The sequence below is a fragment of the Pteropus alecto genome, unplaced genomic scaffold (genome assembly GCF_000325575.1).
Source record: "Pteropus alecto unplaced genomic scaffold, ASM32557v1 scaffold86, whole genome shotgun sequence".
Taxonomy (NCBI): domain Eukaryota; kingdom Metazoa; phylum Chordata; class Mammalia; order Chiroptera; family Pteropodidae; genus Pteropus; species Pteropus alecto.
In genome coordinates, this window is record NW_006442109.1 from 1,430,685 (window position 1) to 1,454,787 (window position 24,103).

Sequence of the window (24,103 nt, forward strand, 5' to 3'; positions counted from 1 at the left end):
AAACTTGTTTCTTGGCCTGAGGGGGCTTAGGGAGGGAAGGGAGTTACCCAAACCCTGAGAGAGCTGGGGTCATGGGCGTGGGGCCACTCAACAGGAGCTGTAGCCATGGGGGAGGGCAGCTGCTTTTATATCTTGCTGGAGCCTCCTATTGTCCACACCCAGTAAGGAGCCCAGATGGGAGAGGTCAGCTTTCTGGGATACTGAGCAGAGTAGAGAAAGGCGGAGAATGGATCTGGCAGGGTGGGGTCAAACAGAGAACCAGCACATATATAACTGGTGTTGGGTTTTATGATAACTGTAAATGCATTAAATTAGCACTTCTTATAGTGCTAAATCAATGAATTAGCACTTACTATATCTTCTAGTTCCTGGCCTTCTTATCCACTTCTTGAGTAAAAGAATTTTTTTTTTTTTTGATTCCATATGTATTCTGTATATGCTGTTGGGTGGAATTCCAGTAATTTTTTTTCTTTGTAAATTATTTCTTTGGCAATAATAGCTAACATTTATTAGTGCTATCTTAGTGCCAGGCATTGCCCTTTACATATATTAATTCATTTAATTCTCAGAACAATTTTATGAGCTATGTATAATATTGCTTAATTAGTAAGGAATGCAAAGCAGTACCTTATTCTTTACCTTTATTCTTTGTGCTGCTAAAGTACTGCCGGTGACCTTCTATTGCTGCTACAAAGGCCGCTGCTGCCTGGTCCTCACTGAGATAAGGCACTGGCCGAGGAGCACTTTTCACTTTCACTCTACTGCAAGAAGCCCTGCTGGGCAATCTGTATGCAGACTGAGCTTCCACCATATATTCCTAAGTAGGACAGGACTATAGGACAAGCTCTCTTTCTCTGTCTTAACATCAACAATAAATGAGACATTTTGGCTGACTTCTTATGTAAATGCACACAACGCCACAGAATTGAGCTCTCTTGATGCACAGGGGCCTATGTTCACGGTTAGAAAGAGTATATCTAGCTAACGATCTAGTCATCATTTGTCGCCTTGGCCTTCTCACGCTTCTTTCTCTTTAATCCATTCTTCTTTGTCTCCTGCGATAACAGCAACAGGAGTCTGTGAGTGAAGAAACACTCCTTCTTGTCAGAATACATGAAAACAGTAGCCATAGTGTCCTGGAGGAGGGAGGCCCATCTAACACGTGGGCCAGGCCATCTCACTCGTGGGCCAGGCCATCTCCTGGTGTTTTGTGCCAATCTTTCTGATTTTGACCATTTTTCTGGGGCAACAGTTCAGCTTTCATCAGAATCACTGATCTTGCCATTGACTTTTATTATATAAATGGGAGAGGCTGAAGCCATAGATGTCAAGGTTTCACATAAATGTTATCAGAACCGGGACTAGAACCAGGCCCTTCAACTCCTAGTTCAGAGGTTTGCAGACACCAGACTGTCTTTCCACATGAGAAACCATGGAGTGGTGGTCAAGATCCCAAATTTGCTACCAACCTCTTCCTAGTCCTTGGAAGTTAGAATGCTTGTTCAAGATCGTGTGAGGAAATTTTGGATCCCTACATTTCTACACATCAAACAAAAAAAATTAGTTTTTAACTCTCTAGTTCTAAGAAATATTTGGGATCAGGGTCTTATTGTTTGGACCTTAAATGGTAGCAATGAAAAGTTCCAGATGGAAACCCCAAGGATTTTTGGGAATCTGTGGCTCGCTGCATCATGCCCAGGTTCCCTTTTACAGAGAACAATAGTCTTTTCTTTTGAAGAAGGAGAAAATCCATTTAAGTCACTTATTTTCAAACTGGCCAAGAATTTCAATAAAGACTATTGCGACAGCATGAAAGTGATGTGAAAAGATATCTTGATAGTTTTAGCTTCTTAGAGTGATTCTCTTTAGAATGAATGCAAAGAATTTCCTGAGAAGTTTTGGAGGCTAATGCCAATATGTAAAAAGTAGCTTGCCTATGCTAAGTTTAATATCAATGGGAATGCAAAGTGTTTAAGGAGGGAGTTGTACACAAATTCAACACCTAATTATATGGGGAATAATTATCTGGTATTGGATTAGTATTGTCCATAATAGCTCACTTTAAGAGAGGAGAGGAGGCATCTGAAAAATGCAAATGAAAGGGCTTGCAGAAATGACCGACTCAGCCGGTTAAAGTCCATTCCTGCCTTCTCCCCACCTCCAGGACTCTCCAGCTCACATCTGTTGATTCATAGCTTGCTATCCAACTAATGTTCTTCCTTATTTCTGTAGCTCTGTAGGAATAACAAGACTGTATAAAACTGCCTGTTATGTTACAACCGGGGCTCAGCCTTTGGATAGAAATCCGCTGAGCCGGTTCCGGCATCAATAAGTGCTACTTTCTGCTTATAGCCTCCTTGTCCCATCTCTCCATTCGAGAATCCTATATAACAGTGCTGATAATGCCAAGGTCGTGGGTTCTACAAGGCAAACGACCTGTAAATAGCTAAGACCAGTAGTCTGGAAATCCCTCCCCTCTTGCAGCTCCCCACCCGAAGCTCCTCCTCCTTATCCTGAGTCATGAAGCACATGTGAAACCTCAGATGAAGGAATCATGTGCCCCTTGCATGGACACTGCAAGGGTATATAAGCTGTAAGAAATCTAACAACAGGGAGCTCGTGCTTTGGTGCTGTTGAAAGCTCCACGTTCTCCAGTAGCAATAAATTCTCCTTCCTCTAACAAAATTGTCTGAGCATCCAATTTCCTCCGTCCTGCTACAAGTTGTTAAGCTTCTTGCAACAACTTCTCCCAATGTCTACCTGTTGGCAATAGTAGTCACTATTAACCCTTTGGGCAGAGTAGGTAGTGTGAACTTGACTTGTCTGTTTGGCCACTTGTGAGCCGCTTATCTGAGGACTGTGCACATCCAACTTAGCCCTGTCCTGTGCTGTTTGCTGTTTGCTCTTGCAAACCTGCAAATTGTTACTTGTTCGGGGTAAGTAGTAAAGGACAATAATTTAACTTAATTTGTCACCTATCATATTCTCTAATGAGATGGAGAAGGAAGAAGGGAATAGATAGTCAAGCATCTGCTGCCAATAACTACATTCGCATTTGCTATAATCTCATTACCTCTCTGTAAAGATAATGCTATTAGTCCCACTTAACAGATGAGGAAAATAGCACTCAGAGAGGATTATATAGCTGCTAGGTGGCAAAGCCAAGATTTGAATTCGTCTGCTTCACTCCAAAGTTCTAGTTTCCTTTTACTCTGGTGTGCCATCTGCCTCAGCAGAACAGCTGGTGGTTCATTTTATACTTATGTGTGCAAAGTCAATATAAACTGTAGCTTGATATAAAGAATGTGTATGTGTGTGTGTTTAAAAGTAAAAACAATGTATCCCAAGCATCCACAGAAGAGGCAGGATCAGGACTCAGAAAATCATTATCCTCATTGGTCGTGGTTACTGCCCATTGCCTTCGTTTTATAGCTAACAGCAGATTACTGTCATCTCATGTGCCCAGATGTGCTCATCCATAAAATGGGGATTAGACTGAACCAACTCATGGAACATTGTGCAGATAAAGTGATTAATAATAGAAAAGCACTTTGAAAAGAGAGAGTGTTCTGCCAGTGCTGTTCTTTGTTGGTCTAAGACACATTAAGTTTAAAATTTCTCTTAGTCTTTAGATGTTTAGATTAGATGAGAAGGTGACATTTTTCACTGTTCCTGTTAACCTGCAATCTTATGGAAGAGGCACAGAGCAACATTTTGATAAACTATCATTACCAACTTGTATTAGTGAGATCTTTTATTCAATTAAATGGAAGATTCCGAAAGTTATATGAATTCTTCACATGAAGATCTGTCATATTAATGTAAGGAGGATGCAAGAGAACTAAAAGTTGAATCAAGCTATATTTGGAGACTGCAATGTGCTGATCAGCCCTGCAGGCAGACCATGAGGAAACCTGCAGAACAAAGCGAGATTTCTGCTGGGATTGCTAACAATCCATTTCCCACACTGTGAAGGGAAAACAGGAAAACAGTGACTGTAACTCATGCCCTACACAAATAGAATCATTCATTCCCTAAGGCTAAAACCATGGGGAACCTATGGATCAAAGGCTGGGAATTGCCAGCGGGCCTTTTACATTATGTATTCTTCCCTTTTCATGCTACATACTCTTATCTTTTCTCAATGTTATGCCCATATCATCAAAGGAAAATGGGTAAACAAAGTCTTTAAACTGTAATTTACAGAAACTAAGAATAATACATAAACTGGATTCTTCAAGGGAGCTTTTTTTGTCTTACCTTGGCTTTTTGTCTTTGCTTTTTCTGTTTATGGAGCATTACTCCTCTTCTAATAAACTTTCTTTTTGACTCTAACTCAGGTGTGCATTTGAATTCTTTCCTGCACTCAGCCAAGATCCCTCTCCCTCTCCCCCTCCCCCTCTCTCTCCTTCTCCCTTTTCCTGCTCAGGGCTTGGGCTCCTCCCACCCTCCCCAGTCAGGGGAATTTGTCCTGTCCTGCATCAACATGGAAAGACATAGCAGTCGATACTGGTAGGAGACTATTATTTGAAATAGAAGGAAGTAAAACTAATAGTATGTACTCAGGTTTGGTACCAGTTTTCTGTTAACCATCGCATTTTCCAAACAGACCACCCTCTAATCAAGCCCATAAACACAGTATTATCTTTTATGGCAACCGTTGCATATTTGGTCTCCTTCACATTCCTGGAATATTGAATATGTACTAAATGAGTTATTCTGTGCAATCAAACCTTAATTTTACAGAAAAATCTCACAGACTCTGGACCCAAAGAGAAGTTAACCCTGGAGTACAAATTTAAGAATTTGGATCCTTTTTAAAAAGGGCTTTTTTTTTTTTTTTTTTTTTAATGAAAAAAGTTTTGTGCATTTTATGTTTTTCATTCCCTGGGTATGTGTCCTTAAAGTAGATGAGTTTGTTCTCTATCAATTGGTTTGTTTACTTTAAGAAAATAGAATTGCTTCAATTCCCCCTCCTTCCCTTCCCCCCCAATAACACTACCTTTTCATTCTGCTATAGTTTTCTTGAGGTAAGATGGCTTCCCTGGAATGATCTCTCTTTATGTATGATTAAATTAAGCTTCTGGCAAATCTTGACTTGTGAGAAGAATGGCAAGCTATTTACCTTTAAGGCTAGGTTAAATATGTAAGAATGTCTCCCCTGATTTCACAAGCCACACTTTTCTAGCTGAGGTTGAGATTCCTGGGTTAGGTCGCATTTCTTGCTGACCAGTTTTCTCAAACATTTGCCATTCACATCGAGAAATGGAGTCAAATGTGGAAGACTGCTAAGATAAAACTTTGAAAGGCTCTTCATGCCCTATTCTTTACCTCCCTAAACACCACCATTTAGGACTTCAGTGTGAAAACATGAAAGAAATTGTCCCCGGATCATCTATTTTTTGTTCTTAATGACTCAAATGCACTTTTCATCAAATCAGGAAGTTAAGTATTCATGGTTGGAAACATCCTTCTTTATAAACGTTTATATATCTATATGCATAGATATTTTATATATGGAGAGAACACCTCCCAATTCATCATATATACTGTATATTTATATGTAGTATAGTGTATATATGTTTTATGTATACATATATATTTATACAGAGAAATTTCTATTTCTAGGCACTCTACATGCTATTAAACATTTTCCTTTCATAAAAGGTCTATATGATCTACACACACAGAAGGTGGATTTATATCTAACTTAAAAATCTGTAAATGCCTAAAAGGTAATTTTTCCTTAATCAGTTTATTGATTTCTCAGATTTAATTAATATAGTTTTAAAACTTATTCGGTGAAGCAGTACATTCTCCTTCATATTTTTGGTTGGCATCTACTGTCATTCTTCTGGGATTCTTTTATAAAAGTAACATGTTCATGCTCTGAGGTCACAGAATGAAATCCTTTCTTGAAGAGCTCTTTGAAACTTAACTAAATAAGTTGTGTTCTAATACTATTATCTACTCGAACCTCAACAGTTTTAAAACTTATTCGGTGAAGCAGTACATTCTCCTTCATATTTTTGGTTGGCATCTACTGTCATTCTTCTGGGATTCTTTTATAAAAGTAACATGTTCATGCTCTGAGGTCACAGAATGAAATCCTTTCTTGAAGAGCTCTTTGAAACTTAACTAAATAAGTTGTGTTCTAATACTATTATCTACTCGAACCTCAACAAGAATTATTTTAGAAGATTTTGGAAACTACTTCCTAAAATGACACATTTGCACACTTTACTACATAATGATGAGTTGGTAAGTAAATTAAATTAACAAAAACAAAAACCTTCTTTGGGACTTAGGCAAAAGCATGAAAACCCTTTAAAAATATGCCTATCCTTCAAAATAGCAATTACACTTCTGTGAATTCATTCTAAAGAAGAAAATAATCATAAATGTGCCCTACCTATGATCTTTATCACGGTAAGTTTGTACTAGTGAATATTGAAAATATCTAAATTCCTCTTAAGGTTTGAGCTAAATAAACTGTGGTGCATCCTCACACTGGTACCATGACAGGGGAAAGCAATGATAAAAAAAAAAGTAGCAAGCACTTATATAATGCTAACAAGATGCCAAGTGCTATTCTATGTAGTTTATTTATATTAATTTAAGTAATTCTCTTACCAATCTCAATGAGGCAGATGCTATTATTATCATATCATCCTCATTTTACATAGGAAGAACCGAGGCACAGAGAATTAAGGATCCGTCAAAGGTTATATAGTTAGTAAATTGTGAAACCTGGATTTGGACCCAAGCAGTGTGTTTTAAGAGCTCGTGTCATAACCACTAATTTATGCTGCTTCATATAGATAAAGTAGATTACAAAGTATTGTATAGTATGATTCAACATTTGTAAATATGTGTGTCCATACACACACACACACACACGCACACACACGCACACACACGCACACACACGCACACACACAGATATATGTGTATAGATGGGGGTATAATAAAAGAAATTTAAAAAATACATATAAAACTGTTAACTGTCTCTGGGCAATGGAGATGTTTTTGTTTATGCAAATTTTCTAAATGTTCTATAATGACCATATTCTGGGCCATTAAACAACCTTAGAAACTTTGTAAAAACCTGAAGTCATGCTAAGTATGTTCTTTGAACATAAATGAATTAAACTTGAAATTAATAACAGAAATATATGTGAAAAAAGTCTCTAAATATTTGGAATTAACACACTTCTAAATGATCAATGGATGAAACAGCAATTCACAAGGAAAATTAAAAATGTTTTGAACTGAATGAAAATAAAAACACAACATATCAAAATTGTGGGATGCATCTATAATCATGCTTAGAGGGTAATTTATATTATTAAATACTCATACTAGAAAATGATAAAAGTGTTAAATCAATGATCTAAGTTTCCACCTTAAGAAACTTAAAAAGAGAGAGAACAAATTAAACCTACAACAAGCATTAACATGTAATAATAAAAATAAGAAAAGAAGTTGAAAATAGCAAAACAGTAGAGGAAATCGATGAAACCAAAAATTGATTCTCTGGAAAGGTCAATAAAACTGATAAACCTATAGCCAGACTAACCAAGAAAATAGAAAGAAGACAAAAACTGTCAATATTAGGAGTGGGAAAGGAGACATCACTGTGGACTCATGAGACATTAAATAAATAATAAGGAAATATTACAAATAGGTGTATACCTATAAATTTGATTAGATGAAATGGACAAATTCCTAAAGGGACATAAACTATTGAAGCTCACAGAAGGAAAAACAGAAGATATAAGAAAAATATAAGCGAATTGTCATATATATTAAAAAAATTGAATTTATAGTTAAAAACCTAGGCCAAGATGGCTTCACTGGTGAAGTCTATCAATCATCTAAGAAATAAAAAATACTAATCTTACACAGTCTGTTCCAGAAAATAGGGACACTTCCCAATTTTTCCTATAAAGCCAGTATCATCCTGACACCAAAAATCAAAGACATTCAAAGAAAACTAGCACCTACTCAGGGGGTGAGGGTGGATTACTTAGTAGATTGTATGGATGCCTGGCCACTGTGCTGTACACCTGAAACTGGTGTAGGATGGTGCTGAGTGTTGACTCAGGTTGAAAAATAAAAATACAGAGAGAGAGAGAGGAGAGAGAGAACTATAAACCAATATCATTAGTCATTAGGGAAATACAAATTAAAACAACAATGAAGTACCACTAAATACATATTAGAATGGCTAAAAAACAAAACAGAAAAAGCTGACAATAGCAAGTACTAAAGATGTGGAGCAACTGGAATTCTCATGTTATGTTTATAGAAATATGAATGATGCAGTCACTTTTGAAAATAGTTTGTCAGCTATCACACCTCTAAATTTACCCGAGAGATATGAAAACTTACATTTAGTCAAAAATTTGCATGTGAACATTCATAGCAGCTTTATTCTAATTGCAAAAAAAAAAAAATAATAATAAAACCAAAAACAAACAAACAAAAAAACTGAAAACGTCCCAATATCCTTTAACTGGTAACTAAAAAAACAAACTGTAGTACATCGTACAGTGGAATACTACTTAGCAATGAAAATAAATGAGCTACAAACTCATATAACAGCACGAACAAGTTTTAAATGCATTATGCTAAGTGAAAGAAGCCAGATTTAAAAGGCTAAATACTATGTGAGTTTGTTTGTATGACTTTTTTGAAAAAAGCAAAAATGATAGGAACAGAAAGCAAATTAGTGTTTTCGACTAATGGGCACAACACAATTTTGGAGGGTCATGGAATTGTTCTATATTTTTATTATGGCATTGTTTTTTATATTTTAATCTTGTAACCAGAAACTTTACTGAATTCTCATTAAGTTCAATCATTTATAGATTCTTTGGGATTTTCTATGGCACTCATGAGTAAGGACATTTTGTTTCTTCCTTCTCAATTCTTATTCCTCTCATTTATTTTTCTTATTTCATGTATAGAACCAACAGCATCATGATAAAGAATAAGAGTAATAGACACCATCCTTCATATCTGACTTTAATGATAATGTTTCTAAAGTTTCACCATTATGCTTATAATTGTTGTTAGTTTTTAATACATACCCTTATGGAGTTAAGGAAATTTCTTTTGTTCCTTGTTGGTTAAGAATTTTTTTTAATTCTTACAAATGAAAAATTAATTTTAATGAATAATTTTTCTGTGTCTACTGAAATCACTGTTATTATATATATTAAGTATATACTAACTTCTTTAAATCATCTAGATTATATTTAAAACTTTTACATACATGTTTAAAAGTGATATTGGGCAAAATAACAAGAAATGAAACAAAACAATTAAAGGAAATCATCAAATAACAAAAAAAATATAGCAAGAGAGGAACAAAACAACTGTAAAATAGTTTAAAAAAAAAAAAACAATGCACAAGGTGGCAATAGTTACTCACCTAACAATAATTACTTTAAGTATATATGCATTAAACTCCTCAATCAAAAGACAACTGAATGGATAAATAAACAAGATCCACTGATATGCTTTCTATTAAAGACTCACTTTAAATTTAAGGACACACATAGGCTGAAAGTGAAGAGATAGAAAAAGATATTCCATACAAATAGTAATCAAGGGAGGCAAGGGTGGCTATACTTAGACAAAATAGACTTTAAGTAAAAACCTGTATCTAGAGACTAAAATGTTTTTATATAATGAGAAAAGAGTCAATTTGACAGGAAGACACATCAATTATAAGTAGATACACACCAAATATCAGAACACCTAAATATCTAAAGCAAATATTGAGAGACCTAGAAGAAATACACAGCAATACAATAATAGTTGTAGACTTCAATACCTCACTTTCAATAATGAATAGATCATATACAGAAAATCAAGAAATAGGCAGACTGATCAACCCCATAGACAAATGGACATAACAGACATAAACAGAACTTTCCACTCAATAGCAGAATACACAGTCTTCTCAGGTGCACATGGAACATTCTCTAGAATAGACCACATATTAGGTCACAAAACAAATCAACAAATTTAAGAAGATCAAAATCATTCCAACTATTTTTCTGACAAAGAAACAATCAAGCTAGAAACGAATGGCAGTAAAAAAATGAGAAAATTCACAAATACGTGGAAACTAAACAATACACTCTTGAACAACCATTGGATGAAAGAGGAAATCAAAAAGAAATTTTAAAACATATCTTGAGACAAATAAAAATAAAAGTATAACATCCAAAACCATGGGATGGAGCAAAAACGGTACTAAGAAGGGCATTTATAGCAATAAATGCCTACATTAGAAAGGAGGAAATACCTTAAATAAACAAACTAATTTACACCTCAGTGAATGAGAAAAAGAAGAACAAGTGAAGCCCAAAGTTAGCATAAAGAAGGAAGTAATAAAGATTAGAGAGGTAATAAATTAGAGAATAAAAAACATAAAAAAAAAATCAACAAAAATAAGACTTGGATTTTTTGTGTGTTTTTCTGCAAAATAAACAAAATCAGTAAATCCATCACTAGACTATAAAAAAAAAGTGAGAAGATTCAAATGAACCAGAAATGAAAGAGTAGACATTAAAATAAATACCTTAAAAATAAAAAGAATCATAAGGGACTATAATGAAGAATTATATGCCAAAAAATTGGATAACCTAGACGAAATGGACAAATTCCTAGAAACATATAATCTACCAAAATTCAGTCAAGATGAAATAGAAAGCCTTAGACCAATAATAAATAAGGAGATTGAACCAATAATCAAAAACCTGTCAAGAAAGAAAATCCCAGGACCAGATGGCTTTATGGATGAATTTTAACAAACATTTAAAGAAGAGTTAGTGCTAATTCTTCTTAAACTCTTTATAACAATCAAATAAGAAGGAATACTTCCAAATGAATTTTCAAAACTCAGTAATGTAAAGATGTCAATTCCTTCCAAACTGATGGATAGATTCTGTAAAATTCCTATCAAACTTCCACCATTATTTGTAATAGTTCCAAATGAGATAATATTAAATGTCTATTAACATTGGAATGAATAATTAACTGTGGTGTATTCATACAATGGAATGCTATTCCGTGATGAAAATGAATACATTACGGCTTCACAAATGTTTCTATGAATCTCACAAACATGACATAGAATGAAAGAAGCAAAGCACATAAAAAATGCTGCTTGATCACATTTATATAAAGTTCAAAAAACAATGAGGTAAAACTAAACAGTAAATTTAGAGATGAAAAGCTAGCCAACCAAACTATGAAGAAAACCAAAGCTGTGGTTCTATTTGGAGGGAGAAAATAATGTTTGGGAGAGGACGTGAATGGGGCTTTTCAGGTGTTCCATCTTGAATTTGTGTACTTCTCTAAATCTGTATTATATTCTACCATTTTTTTAAAAGAATTTTTTAAAAATGAAAGTTGATCTGGATGAAATTTTTTTATTTCTGAAGTTTGACTCTGGGTCCAAGCATCATAAATACATTAGATTTAAAGTTCTTGGGAAAAGATACATTTATGGTCCATGCTCAGATCCTGAGAGAGATTTTAACCAGCCCTATTGAGTGGGCATAGAATCTTCACAGATTGAAAAAAAATAAATGTTCAGGGACAAACAATATCATATTGTTGGAAAACACTTCTCTTACATAAATCTGGTCTTAATGCCCAACTCATTTGGTAAGGTCAGCTCTTTGCAGAGAAGTATACGTATTTTTAAATAAAGTTGAATAAAAAAGAAAGCACCGTGTAACTAACTGCCTGCATTTATTATTCCCCTGAATGATCTGCTCTTTCGGAATCAAAATCAGCTCTCATACTCACTGCTGAAAAAATTTTAAATTCATAAAATAGGCTTTGGAATAATAAAATATATAGTATTTTCTTATTTTTGTCATGTTTGGAGTACTCCAATAGGCAGTTACCAAAAGCCTTGTGATACAGTTGTATAGATAATGTGGAAGTATTATTAATCTCAACAGAGACCTGTCTGCATTTCCTGTGACTTCCTAGGACACTGGCTCCACCTGGAGGTAGAGATTTGCACATAAATAATATGAAAAATGAGTAACTGCAGTCTACTGCAGACCAGATACTCAGCCATTCAGGTTTCAAGTGAAGGTTTTACAGTTAGATTATGTCTCCTTGTTGGTGTTCAGGTATGTGCTAAGAGAAACCCTGATCCCTCTCCTCAAGATGGGGCCATGCAATCTCTTGAATAGGAAGTAAGTGTATTTTAACACCTGGGAGCAAGGACATTTGTCAGAGTAAGTGGTGAACCAAAATGGATTATTGACAAACCATATTTTCCAAACAATAAGTGAGAAGCTTTCTAAAACTCCTTTTTTAGAAAGTAAGATTATTATAGATCAAAAACTGACAAACAACTAGATACAGGCAATAAGTGTATGAGATTTTTAAGTGGTTCTACCATCCGTATATAGCACAATTGGTGATAATTTGTTATTAAGACTAAAGGGCTGGGTGGCAGTTACTTAGTGAAAATTAAATGCATTTACCATGTCTGAGCTTCACCTTAAGAATCTTTCCATGTTGAAACTTTCTTGGATTAAGGGCTTTGATTGGGATTGAGAAAATCTAGTGGACATAGTATAAAAAATTCCAGATGAGGCTTTTCTGGAAATTGATAAATAAGTGAACAAAATGTAAACTTCTGTTTGGCCATTATGATCTCATCTTAACCCACTTTTCCATCCTTCCCACCTATTTCTCACCTTTCCATGTTTTACTTTTCTATCAGACTGTACTCTTCATTATTTCCTGGACGTAACACCATAATGTCCCACTTCTGAACTTTGTTCATTTTAGAATACCCTTTATTTCAATCACTTTCTTTCTATTTTTTTACTGTATAAGTTTTTTTCCAGCTTTATTGAGATAGATTTAATATATAACATTTTTTAAATTTAAGATATACCCATGATGATTTGATATACATATATATTGCAAAATGATTGCTACATGAAGATGAGTTAACACATCCATTACCTCACATACTTACCTTTTTTGTATGTGTGGTGAGATCATTTAAGATGAACTCTTAGCGGCTTTCAAGTATGCAATACAGTGTTGTTAACTATAGCCACCTTGCTGTACATCAGTTCTCCAGAACTTAATTGTCTTGCATAACTGAAATTTTGTACGCTTTGACCAACATCTGCCCATTTTTCTCCCCTCTCCCAATTCCTGGCAACCACCATTCTACTCTGTACACCATTCTACCATGTGAAATCAGAAAGCGTAATGCCTCTGGATTTATTCTTGCTGAAGATTGCTTTGAGTATTCAAGATCTTTTGTGGTTTCATACAAATGTTAGGATTATGTTTTCTATTTCTCTGAAATATGACATTGAAATTTTGGTAGGGATTACATCAAATCTATACGTGGCTTTGGGTAGTGTGGAGGTTTTAACACTATTAATTTTTTTGACCCATGAACATGGACTATCTTTCAGTTTACTTGTGTCTTCTTCAGTTTCTTTCATCAATGTCATAGTTTTTGGTGTAGAGATTTTTTTACCTCCTGGTTAAATTTATTCCTAAGTATTTTATTGCTGTTGATGCTAATGTAATGAGATTTTATTTCTTTTTCAGATAGTTCATTGTTAATGTATAGAAACGCAACTGATTTGCATGTGTTGATTTTGTATCCTGTGAACTTTATTGCATTTGTTGATTAGTTCAACTTTTTTCTCATAGTCTTTAAGATATTCTATATATAAAATCATGTCATCTGCAAAGAAAGACAATTTTTACTTCTACCACCATCTTCATCTGACCAAATCCTACCACATCCTTCAAGACTAATCTCCCATGGGACCTCCTTTGCATGGCCCAGTAGCACCTCTTATAAAGAATCTGTCACGTTTGACATCATACTGTAGGCATTTTTTTCTCCCCTATTTGATTGTAATTCTTTAAGGGAAGGGGCCTGTTCTCTAAACTTTTGCATATCCCTTAACAGAGCCCAAGTAAATGTTTTAACCTGGCACTAGACCAATATTAGTTTAATAAGGTAGTAAACAAAGATAATCTTAAAGTGTAATGTTATGTGAGTAAAAATTATTATCGTGCTGCAAGGTAAACATAAATGGTCAGTAGATCACATAAATGACTGCAATTACTATTACTCTTACATAGCCAACATAGGCTTAATGTAAGCTTCTGTTTTTCTGTTGATTATTCACACTCTAGTATTATAATTAGCACTTCTTTTTAAAATTTTCCCAGATAGCATGCCCATCATTATATGTGCCCCGATTCCACTTCTGTATCTGACTCCATAACGTCTAGAAAATTCTTTACTACCCCTGAGTATATGATCTGCTAACTTTAGCATTTAGTCTTTCTGCCTTTAGAAAGTTACCGAAGAGCAGGTGTGGCAGAAACTGAGTATAAGATTTCATCTTTCCATTCCCTTTCTTTTTTCCTTCCTTCCTTCCCTCATTCATTATTTTTTTTGTCCAACATTTATTTATTGCTTATTACAAGCCAGACACTCTGCTGTGCCCACATTTACATAAATAAATATAAAAAAAGTCATTGCTCTTCTGTGGGTCACAGTCTAGAGGACAAGGAAGATATGACATTAAAAAAAAAAAATCCCGAAATGTATTCAGTTTTCTTCACTTTTTCATCTCCTATCCTGTCCTCAATCTATCCCAGTTAGATTTTTGTCTCTATATCACTATAGAGATTGCTTTTTTTTGTTTAACATCTCTCTCCCCACTTGAGTATTGGTTACATCAGAGCATGGACCTTGCCTTTTTATTTGCTACTGTGTGCCTAGCATCTAGTACAGAGTAGTTGCACAATAGTTGTTTCCTAATGAATAACTTACACTGAGGATTTATTTGTACAGGGTATTTGGGCCGATGATAGGAAGGATCAACTAACTCATTCCAAGAGATGCTGGCTTGGCCAGGTGTAACATTTCATTTTAGGCTTAAAAGCTGAGTGAGAGAAGGAGTTTAGGATTAGAGAGAAAGAGTGGATATTCTAAAAAGAGGGAGTGCAGTGTGCAAAGATGTAGAGGTGGGAGAGAGCATGGCTTATTTAAGGAGTAAATGAAACCAACCACTGTGCATAAGGATGAAGTAGTTAGAATGCTAAGAAATTTGAGCTATATTTTTAAAGCATTGAAAGGTCTTAAACAAAGGAATAATATACTCATTTTTTATTTTCAAAAGATATCTCTAGGAACATTATGGAAAATGGCCTGGTGGGGAAGTGAGACCAAGCACGGGGAGTGTTTTATTGTTGTTTTAATAACTGCTTCATTCCTAAAAGTATTTGAGCATTTGAAATGACTTAGGATTCTATTAGGAGACACTTGTAATCCTCCAAGTTAAGTAATAATGTAGACTTGAAGTAAGCTAGTGGCACTGGGCTAAAGACTGATGGGATAGACTCCAGAAAAAATTAGAAAGTAGAATTGGCCACAAAGTGGAGCAGACGGGGTGGGAGGGGAAGAAGTGTTGATCTGGTTGGAGGTTGCTAATTTGATTGAAAGATGATGTTTTTAACTGAGGTCAAGAATTTAGGAAGTGAGAGAAAATTAGAATGAGAAGAAATTAGTTCATTTTGAAGAATGCTGAATTTGAAACAACATATTTAGATGGAGAAAGAGGATATTTTTATTTAATATATTTATAATTATATTCTTTATTGCAACTAACAAGTAATATGTATACATCTCAGCCAACTTTCCTGTGTATGGTTTCTCCCTGGCACAAAACATCGTGTTACTGCAACACTATTTTAACCAGGTTTTTCTTGTTGTCTACTTGATTGGAGAATGAAAAACATTAAATTAATGTACATTGGTAAATAATAAGAGGTCCTTTGTAATAACTCACAATTCTGCTTTAATTTCCAAGTATTTATCATTTGAGGACCTCAACAAGATCAATGAATATTACCAAGTAGGAAGAATAGCAGGAAAACAGTGTTGCAATTAGATAGGCAGACCATTGGTTACATCTAGATGGACTCTTGCCCACTTTGACGTCTAATATGGTTGCTCAGATTGAGAGGTGGTACCAACCTCATTATAAAGAAAGCACACTTCGAAGATGCAATCATCATTAATTTCATTCTGTTCGTCGTTAAGGGCTTTTTCCTTAGAAACTATAAACGTGGTTGTATTTTGTTATTTTTCCTGTCTGGGTAAACAATACAAAGAACCCATAATCTCATTAAAATAACTCACCATACCCTGTAATTTATAAAGCTGTCTCATGGTGATGCCATAGTTAAAGATAACATCCATTCTGCAATACAACATTTGAGTTGTTTTTCCAAGGTCTTAACATGATGCTCTTAGCTGCAATCAAACCTAATTTATCCCAAATTTTGCTTGCAATGGAAATATTGAGTCCTTCATGGTAGTGAAGAACAAAAAATAAACCAATCCCTCTTTTTTCCTTCAATTTCTCTCTCTCTCTCTCTCTCTCTCTCTCTCTCTCTCATAATCTCTGCCTCTGTTTTGCTAACTTTTCTCTCTCTGTCTCTCTCTTTCTCTTATTAATGATCTTTCTTTCAAAATCCTGATATAGTTTTGAAATACTGATGGATGGGCCAGACCCTAGACAAGCTAATTTAGGATCTCTGTGAATGAGATCTATCAGAAATTTCTAAATACTCCTCCAGAGACTCATCTGGAGTTGAGAGCCACCACTCATGGAGCAAATCCACATGGAGGACTCCACAGACTCGCAGTGTAGCAATTCATCTTTCATCTCTATAATTTTAATCTAAATGCGCAGCTGCTTCAGCCTTCATATACTGTTAAAAAATATTCTTTTGTCTCAAATTAGGGTTCTCTTGCTTAACTTCTTCAGAAATTACATTTTAGTACATTGGTGAATTTTATTTTTATTTTTTGGCAAGTGGAGATGGACTCTATCGCTAATAGCTGATTAATTCCTGGTGACTAAGTTAAGGTCAGTAAAGGAGATAACCACAAGGTATTGAAAGTCAGCACCTATCTATGCATGTGTCTCACAGGAGGATCTCCCCTTCTGACTGGAGAAGAAAGATCCCATATATAATGCACATATAATGATAGGCATGCTATCTGGAAGAGAGGCTAATTAGCTAATACTGGAGTGGGGGGAGGTGAATTTAGCTCAGCTGACACATAGAAACTAGAGGAGGAATGAAAGCCGCAGAGCCTGGAATTCAGAAGAGCTCACTGGGCTCCAGAAGAGAAAAGTGTTAGGAGTGAGGAAGATATTTCATGTTTGGAATAGGACAAAGAACACCTTCATTCAAAGAGTAACTTTTTTGTGAGGACCGACCATGGGTAGCACCAATTCTACATAAAACTGATATCTAAATAGGGCCAGTTAGAGCAAAAAGGTGCTCAGATTGTAACTCAAATGTTTTCCTTGGTACCACTACTGCCATATGTAGGTATGAACATTCTTGTATCTTTTTGGTTTATAATGTGGCGTTTTAACCAGTGAAACCTTGAATTAGTTTGCTAGGGCTTCTATAGCAAAGACTGAGTGCCTTAAACAACAGAAATTTATTTTCTCACAGTTCTGAATGCTGGAAATCCAAGGTGTCAGTAGAGTTGGTTCCTTCCAAGGTTTCTCTCCTTGACTTGATGGCAGTCTTCTCCCTGTGTCTTCCATAGTCCTCCCTCTATGTCTGTCTATCCTAATCGCTTCTTAAAAGAACACCAGTTATAGTGGATTAGGGTCCACCCTAATGACCTCATTTTAACTTAATTTCCCTTTTGAAAACTGTATCTCCAAACAGTTACATTCTGAGATACTAGGGGTTAGGACTTTAACATATAAATATTTTTTTGAGGAGGGAATGCAATTCAGTCCATAGCAATCCTAGACATAAAATATTCTTTAAAAATCTGAAAATATAATTGATAAAGACTTTAGTGATTATTTTTTATTATTTAGGGACCCGCATTTTAACATTAATATGAGGTTGTCGAAAACCCTGAAAAATAAGTGAATATCCTTGACGTGGGTCAGAGCAGAATGAGCCTGGTGCCAAAATGAAACTTTCCTTTTGACTTTTGGAGCCAAGATCAGCATTGTCATATCACTTTGATTCTGGACGAGCTTCTAACTGCGTGCTTGCCTGCCTGCAGCCTGTGTCAAAAGCAATTCAGAAAAAAGGCTCTTACACCGAACATAGTGGTTCCCAGGCAGGAAGAGTGCAGGAGAGTAGAGAGCTGTTAAAAAGGCAACCAGAGTCTTCTAATGGCTTTTGGTAATCGGCCCAGCTGTACTAATTTGATTTTTTGAACTAAAAACCCCAGGATGCTGCCCTGAACGACTAAGCTCATGCTGGAAATAGCATCCTTTAAAGTGTGGCTCCAGGGAGAGCCTGCGTAGTATAAATAGCTTTAGGAATTAATTTCAAGATATGGGCCAGGTAAGTAAGTAACTGACTCCTTGGTAACATCATGGCATTTTCAAAGATGCGCTGACTATTTTCATATCTTGATAGATTTTTAATTGAAATAATGATCCAATGTTATAAGAATTAATGCTTCCTCACGATGCCTAATTTCTATCTAGAAACTATGGTTCGACATTACTTATTTAAACCTCAAGTATTCTAGTAACCTCATCCATCCTGAACACAGCCAAGAACCAAGAAATAACCACAAATGGTCCCTGAACAGCAACCCATGATGTCACATGCAGTGAAGATAATGCATTTTGTTTCTTGGAGATCTGCTCAGATCCACTCTCGTAATTTGTTTAGTCTTGGTTTTTATGTAGTTCAAATGAACATGTTTTCCAAGCCCAAAGACCAGGTGCCTCAGATTATAAAGACTTCTAATGGATAGTATGCAGCAACAAGAAAGATCATTGGACTGATCATAGGGAACATTTCAGAAAAGACTCTAATAAGCAAACAATTCAAAAAGCAGTGACTTTGGGGGTTGTTTTGTGTATAAGGCAAAGAGCTTGCTCGCATCAAATGGCTTTTGAGTGTATTATTATATTATATCCTAGAATACCAACTGAGATTTGTAATGGTGACCTTGGAAATTAAGGATAGTGTGATATGATCAGTATACTCTGGTTACGAAGGTAAAGCAGCATATGAATGCTTTAGAACAATTCTGTTAAAATAGAATAAGATAAAAGGAGCTACTATGAATACAGAAAAAAGTAATACTTGTGCTCCTTGAGGAAAATCAGCCATTTGCTAATGACGCCAAAAGCCAAAGATTTACTGTGATTGTTCATTTCTAACCAAAGGGCATTCTTTGCTTTCATCTTCAAATCTCCTCAAAGTTACCAGAATAAATTTGGGTTTAATCTCTGGTAGTCAGGTCAAAGGAAGGCCCTAATCTTTCTGGAGGGCCTGCCTGTACTTGATTTCCCATGTGACAATCCAGTGGGCAGGGCAAATCTAACAATAGATGCCACCAGAGACTCCCTGGTGGAAGGCCTAAGGGTCTAATTCAATGTGTTTGTCTTTGTTCAGAGTTAATAATAATACCTCTTACTTACCCTTAGTTGCAATTAAAATAGCATTTTTATATAGCATTTTAAAAATCTGGTTCTTTCCCATAAGTCATCTATACTGATTCATTTATACTCATTTATCTAAATTGCTGGAAGAAATATACATGTCATAGGTAAGACAAGTAAGTGGGAATTTCACATTGTTCTGATTTGCAGTTCAGTCCTAAAGCTCAAAACAAAAGGTGCTAAATCTCCCATGAGTTCTGGACATCCCCACCCCTCCCCTCGCTAAGCAGCTGACTAAGGAGCTACAGAATCTGCCCACAAACCCTCTAGTCCTGAAGAGACCCCTGAGGGAGAGGACAGAAAGAATGTTCTCTTCCTCAGAGCCAGTAAGGTGAGTGGGCTCCTGGAGGAGAATTCATGTTTAGAGACTGAGGATGCTTTCCAGAAGAGAAAACTGGCATATGGTTTTTTACCCAGCCTGCAGACCCGTCTTTGTGCCTCTGCTGGGAGAGCAGCTGGGAAGAGCTCTTCAGGTACTGCTTGGGGATTTGAGGTAAGGGTTGGGGTTCGAGAAGAGTAAGGAGGGAGGTGTAAGCATAGAGACCGGTGCTTGCATGTGTTCTAGAGAGGCCCATCAGAGCAGCCTGTGCCAGCAGGGGTATGGGGTGTTAGGGAGACGATGGTGTCAACCACTCATCACCCCTTCCATTCTCCAAGGTTCTGGGAGGCTGTAGAAGAGAGATGCTGTGATTCTTGGGGCTGCTCTAGGAGTACAGAAAATCATGGAGGGATTTGTAGGGAGATTTGGGTGCCTGTGAAGATGGAGAAGCTTCTTCTCTGATGAAGGAACCTGGAGGGAAAATGAACACCACCCAGAGAAAACCAACCTCATCCAAATCCAGTTCCTTCAGTGTTGGGGTAGGAAGTGAACAGATGAAGAGGAAATCTCCTTATAGAAGGATGGGTTGGCTGACATTGAGAGTTGTCTCTAGTCTCTGTTCTGGTTCACTTGGGTATCACAAGAGAATTCTGAGGCAGGTCATGGGCCCTCTTCCCTGCATGAAGCCCTGGGAGCTAGTCTAGGGAATCTAGTCTCCGATAGGGGGAGGGAGGCTGAATCAGATTTAGACTGACATTTTTTAACTAGAGTGACTAATTTTAAAAATCAAAAGTGACAGAAACTTAAGTCATTAGGTTGTAGAAAATTGGGAAAGTGTAGTTAAAAGCAGCCCAGACATTTGCAGGGAAGGGAGACAATGCTCATGATTCTAACCAGGAGCTCAGGTTCTCCAGCCATGTCTGTACCCAGCCCTGAAAGGTACCTTCCAGATCCAGGCATTGGTTGCCCAGAGCCGCTATAATCTCAGAGATAAAGGTGATTCTGGAAATGGTCCTGGGATTGCTCTAGGTCTGAGATATTGCTAAAAATTTTAAAACCCAGATTTTAAAGTGTCTTCTTCTATTTCATTGTAGTTTCAAAAACTTGCCACAATGGTAGAAAAGTCTTTGGCTGAAATGATTTTAATGACTTTTGTTCTATCTTGTATATAAGAGGAGAAAATTCAAATGTGTGAAGATTTCTTTAAGATGTGCATTCCTTTCTGCTAGCTCTAGTAGATATTTTACTTTGGGGAAAAATAATAATAGTTTTACATTTATACTCTTCAGAAAACGAGTTAGACATATATTCTTCTGAAGAAATACCAGAAGTATTTTTTTTCACCATATAACAGAGTCTAGTCTGAGTTCATGATTGGGACCCTGTTGGGTCTGTGCTCTAAATTTTCCCAAAATCTACATACTGGGGTTCTTTTTGTTTTAGTTTTTATTTCAGACTATTTCCATATTCTCTGTGCTCAGAAATGTAGTGTATTAACAAGAGAAACCATTATTTTTCCAACTTGATGGATAAGGACATTGGGACACAGAGAGGTTAGGTACCCTGACTTAGGTCACTTAGCTTGTTAAGTGAAGGAGCCGATAGTAAAGCTCATGTAGTCTAGCCAGTTAAATCAGCCTCATTACCTGCACCAACACTGGGTATGATCATTTAAAAGTTCTTTCCCAATTAATAGACAAAAATAGCATCTTACTGATGTTTTATTTTGCATCTCCTTTATTACTAGTGATGATGCAATTTTGTTTGTAATAGATTTTAATTTTTGTATCCCTTTTTTTGGGAATTGCCTGTTCATGACCCTTGTCTCCTTTTTCTATTGATATTAATCTTTTTCTTTTTGATTTATGAGAACTCTTCATTTTCAACATTTGACTATCTGTGTGTGTATGTATATGTGGCAGAGAAGTGTTTGCTTGTGTGCAAGTTATAAAACTTATTATGTAGTCATATCTATCAACATTTTCTTTTATGGTTTTCTTTGTTGTTTAATGTAGAAAGTCCAGCTCATTATGTTCGTGATGTTTTCTTCATATTCTTTTAGACTTTTGTTCTTTCCTCAACATTTTAATTATAAAAATTTTCAAATAGGAAGTTGAAAGAATTTTATAGCAAACATCTGTATATACATGTCTAAATTCTACCATTAACATTTTACTGTACTTGCTTATGTATAGTTATCCATCTATTCATCATCCTTTTATCAATCTGTTAATTAGTTTATTTGGGGTGCTTTTCAAAGTAAATTGAAGACAGTATGCTTCCCCTCTAAGTACTTGGCATGCATAACACTAATTAGAGTTCAGTGTTTGTTTATACTTTGTTTCCTTCTATGTAAAATTTACCTACAGTGAAATAAATACACTAAATGTACTTTCACTTAGTTTTGACAAATGCATGCATCTATATAACCAAAAACCGTATTAGGATATAGAGCTTTATTACTACCTCAGAGAGTTCCCTGCCACTAACCTCACCCTCCCCTCGACACACCACCAGAGAAAAAGTGTCTTAATTTTTTTATGCCATAAATGACTTTCCTCTTCTACAATCTCACTTAAGTAGAGTTATACAGTGTTGGAATACAATTCTCCATGGATTGCTCACATTTCTGCATATCTTGCTAACAGAGGTACTGATGATGGCCTTTGTCTCAGACTCTCTTTTCAAGGATATTTGTATCGCGAGATATTTGTATTCTGTTTTGAAAACAGAAATAGTGTCTGCCTCGCAAGCAGAGAGCAGACATGCTCATTGCCCACAATAAAGGATGCAGGTTTGCCAAACTCAGGGTCTCCCCTCGTGTGCAGGTTTCACTTGGCTCTTCATGTCTCCCTGTGTGACTTGTGCAAGAAACTGCTGATGCTTTGGCTACTGCCATAGCTGTGAGTAATATAGTCATTTGTCATTGACCTCGGAGTCCTGCATCCATGAAAAGGTGGCAGGCTAACTGGCTACCTTCCAAATAGGGTAAAATCTCTGACACTTCGCAGTTCTTAACATACAGTGTATACTTTAGCTTCCTTCTCTCAGCGTGTTTGGAAATTGCATTTATCAGTAATTCTTTTTGTTTTTATTGTTGAATAGTATTCCATTATTTCACAGTTTATCTCTTCAGCCTCCTGGCTCTGCTACTTACTGTCCAGATACACTTGAATAAGTTATTTAGCTTCAGTTTCTCCAGCCTTAAAACTAAGATAATAATGAAGCTTGCCTCATAAGATTGTCAAGAGAATTAAACAAAGAGGTCTAAATAAAGTGATATACACATACCTGGCCCATAATTATATGCCTACTACAGGAAATATTGTTATTATTAGTTAAAATTTGAAGTTGTAGTGCATCTTAATCCGACTTTAGGGTGATGACATGAGACTGGGTAAGCTGTCCAGAAGACCTGAGTTGAAGAATGTAATGTTTTCCACGCTGGCAAGTGTCTTTTTCTCTATAAACTTCTGCTTGTTTTAATGTGGTGTGTGTGAGTGTGTGTGCATGTGTGCGTTTTGAAAGTGTGAGGAGTGGATGACAAAGAGGAGGAAAGAAGATGGAAAAAGAAAGCAAAACCACGGTGTTAAATCAGCCCACCAAAGAATAGAGTGCACATGGCCTCCGCCTGCTGCCTTCTTGGCAAGCCCAGGGAAGCCAGTGTCACTTACTCTCACTACTTGGTTAGGCTCTGTTTTCAAACCTGGAGCCTCATCTGTCACTGTGCCTGAGTGCGTTCAGGTCAATGGAACAGGCCTGGAGGTCAGAAAGCCTGGTATTTATAGAAGCACCTCCCTAGTAGGTGATAAAATTATTGTCACACATGGAGGGAAGAGTGATTTTCATTCTGAGTTGAGTGTAATCCACGATTCAGAGCTGGGTTGTCCAGCTTCCCGCCCCCATGTTACCTGTGAAATTCACGTCTCCCATCATTCCAGTGTCATAAGAGGGATAACATCTGGGACACAGTCATCTCTTAGCAAATACAAAATCACAAGTATAGGCAGTCCTTGACTTAACGATAGTTCAACTTACAATTTTTCAACTTTACAATGGTGTGAAAGTGATATGCATACTTCAAATTTTAAATTCTGGTCTTTTCCCAGGCTAGGGATATGTGAGATGATACTCTCTCACGATGCCAGGCAGTGGCATCAAGCAACAGTTCCCAGTCAGCCACGCAATCACGACAGTAAACAACCAATAATTTACAGTGTACTGTGTTGCCAAC

At 36.2% G+C, this 24,103-nt stretch overlaps 1 protein-coding gene across 1 annotated transcript in view; it reads left to right on the forward strand.

The window, feature by feature from the left end:
• The window catches only part of SLC35F4 (solute carrier family 35 member F4), a 167,152-nt gene that overhangs the window by 81,941 nt on the left and 61,108 nt on the right, over positions 1 to 24,103 (forward strand). The gene's annotated exons all lie outside the window — the stretch shown is intronic.